Here is a 3,066-nt window from a genome sequence, read left to right on the forward strand (position 1 = left end):
GGTGACAGCGGCCGGACGCCCCGTCCAAACACTGAGGGATTTCCCTCCACCCCCGAGTCTCCCGGTCTTGGGACACGTTGACGTAACTGACGTGTCAAATGTTCTTTGCTGTTTAGCTCCCAAACCAAATTTTAAAGGAAACATAAAGCAAAAGAGAAGCGTCCTCGGATCTGAAAACAGCCCACAGAAGGCGCCAGCCGCCCCCGGCCTCAGTGTCCCAGAGGGCTGCACGTCCACACCCGTGCGTTCCACAGACGCACATCGCCACTCATGAAGTGGGCGACCTCGGACAGGGCGTCTCCCAGGGAGGGAAGATGTGGAAGGGGCCCCACCCTGAGAGAGCTCGGGTCCCCCGGACACCAAAGGAGTCTGCGGGGCCAGGCAGACCACGAGGGAGGTGACAGTCAGCCTCAAGACGAGGGCACGAAGAGCAGGAGGGCTCCTTTCCAACCAGGGGACAGGAGACACCTGCAGCTGCCACCACCTGAGCTCCGAGACCAGATCCCATCAGGAGGGCGGCCTCGGGGAGGCGGGGAGCCGCGGCGCCCTCATGTCCTGTTGTGGCCCACCTGGGTGGCTCAGGGATGGCACAACTCATTTCCAAAGTCCCAGCATCCCGAGGGACAGACACCCCCTGACTTCAGCCAGCCTGGCCTCTGGGAGCGGGGGGTTCTGGAAGGTTCTGCCGTGCCCTGTGTCAGGCTGGACCCCCTCTGTGGCTCCGTCCACCTCCCCGACAAGCCCTCCAGCCGTGAGGACAGCCAGGAGAAGGGTCTCAGTCAACCCAGGCCCCAGAAGTTTGGGAGTGGCGCGGCCAGAATCTCAGCACGAAAGGGCTGGGCATGGCGGCCTTGCAGGCGCTTAGGCTCATGGGCTCCGGGCAGTGACACGGGCACAGCCCCCCGGGGCCCGGCTGCCTTCCACCCAGTCCCAGGTGCCATCCTGCTTCCCCGAGGGCACTGCCTGCCAGCGCCCCGTCCTGAGTGCTGGCTGTCCATGGGCCAGGCCCTTGAGAAAGCAAGGTGTCCCCCCCACCCTACCCTACACCCGACCTGCGGCTCTAAAACGGGCCTCTCTGCAGCGTGACTGAGAGGGCTGTGTCCTCCCGGGGATGCCCGGCCCGTGGCCGCGTGGCCGCCTCATTCCCCCGCCCAGCACAGTCCTCGGGGGACATCAGCCTTCTGCACATTTCCAAGTCACTCCCTTTGAACGTCCGCCCCAGAGGCCCCAACAGCTGGGCAGGTGGACGGGGCGGGGGGGACAGGGCGGGGGGCGGGGCGGGGGGACCCCTCGGGGTCCGTGAGCAGGGCCCCCAAGGCCTCGGCCAAGCTGAGTCTCTCCCCTGCTTCTGACCACGAACTCCCGCGAAGATGCGGTTCACAGGGATCTCCGAGGCGGGCCGGCGACACTCGCGTTTGGAAGAAGGCAGGTCCCACCTGCAGGGACGTTTTGAGGCAAACTGCTCGGGTCTTCTCGGTTCCAACGTCTTGAGTCCAGACTCGGACCCTTGTCTTTGTCAACAATTCCTTCTGGAGTTGCTCCGCAGCGGTGAACCTGGATGCTTCTGTGTGAGCGGCAAACAGCGCACGGTCCCCCACTGCCTGCGGCCTCTGGCTGGCACGCTGTCCTGAGCGCCACGGGACACCCGCACAACTAGAGTGGGCGCCGCCAGCCGTGGCTCCCTCGAAGCAGGCGCTGGGCCCGGACGAAGGCCGGAGAGCGGGTGCCCCCAAGGACCCCCAGGCCAGACTGTCCCTCAGCAGACGGAGGCCGGGCCCGGCCCCTAACAGCTGCGCGGTCCTCTCCTGGGTGCATTAGCCCTGGGGCATGGTCTTAGGGTGCGACCCCCCCCAGGCTGGATTTAGCTCCCTGAGGTCGAAGACGGGGTGCCTGTGGGAGAGGCAACCATTTTCCTTCCACTCACGCTGACACACACGCATTCCTGACAGTCCTCGCCAGCCGTGCCCACAAAGCCAGCGACGGGTCGCCCTCAAGGCGCTGGGGACACCCCAGGGTGCCCCAGGGGCGAGCACCTGCTCCCCAAGCCCCTCGCCAAATATGAGAAATCTGAGATAAATTGGACTGACGTGGCGGCGACCGAGTCCCCGCAGCAGGAAGTGAGCCGGATGGGCGCCTGGGTCCCCGGGGCTCCTCAGCGTGAACCTGGGAGCAGAGGCTCCGTGCACCGTCCGGGGAGCCTGCCCAGCGGCCTCGCAGGGAGAAACTGTCCTCTTTTGGAAAAGCAGTTACATCCCCGGGCGGAAGCGAGCCGGCAGGTGCAACCAGAACGTCCCCCCAGCAGAGCGGGCGCAGCGCTCACAGGGAGAATCAGGCCGCTCCGGAGGGGGGGAGCCCGTGAAGGGCCGCTCCCCTGCGTTTCCCAGACTCCTAGACCTGGGGCAACACTGGGGCCGGGATCGCGGGGCACACACGACAGATGGACAGATGGGGGGACGGACAAGCCCAAGGGGCGGATCCTCCGGGAGCGACTGGGGCCAGCGTCCAGGGGCGGGACGTGGGGCGAGGAGGAGCCCCAGGGTCTTCCTCGGGGGAGGGGACATTTGAGCAGACAGGACCAGGACGGAGCAGGACGGGGACATCAGGAAGGAGCCTCACACGGAGGGGACAGGAAGGGCTGTGGGGTGCGGGCTGCGGGCCTGGCTCACAACCAGCAGGGGTGCGGTTTCTCCCCAGAGGGGCGGGGTCTTCCCTGAGCCGAGGGACTCTGGCCGACCAGAGGACCGGCCCCCGCTCTGGTGCCCAAGTGGGCGCCGAGAGCAGGCGTGGGTTGGGCGCAAGCCTGGGGTGGGAGACAGGGCTTGCGGTCCGCGGCGTTGTGCGGGAGCCATGGCGGCGAAGGGCCTGCCGCGGGGCGGCGTCTGGGGTGCCAGGCTCAGGCGGGAGCAGCCGGGCCCCGGGAGGGCCACTGGGTCCAGCAGAAGACAGTGAGCATCTGCGGAGTGTTTGCCGAGAAGTCGGGCGACCGCACACCCCGCGCCGCTTGTCCACGCGGAGCCACAGCCGCGGGCGCGGGCGGCGGGCTCTGCACACGCACCCGAGGCCACC

This window comes from Suricata suricatta, chromosome 6 (genome assembly GCF_006229205.1).
Source record: "Suricata suricatta isolate VVHF042 chromosome 6, meerkat_22Aug2017_6uvM2_HiC, whole genome shotgun sequence".
Taxonomy (NCBI): domain Eukaryota; kingdom Metazoa; phylum Chordata; class Mammalia; order Carnivora; family Herpestidae; genus Suricata; species Suricata suricatta.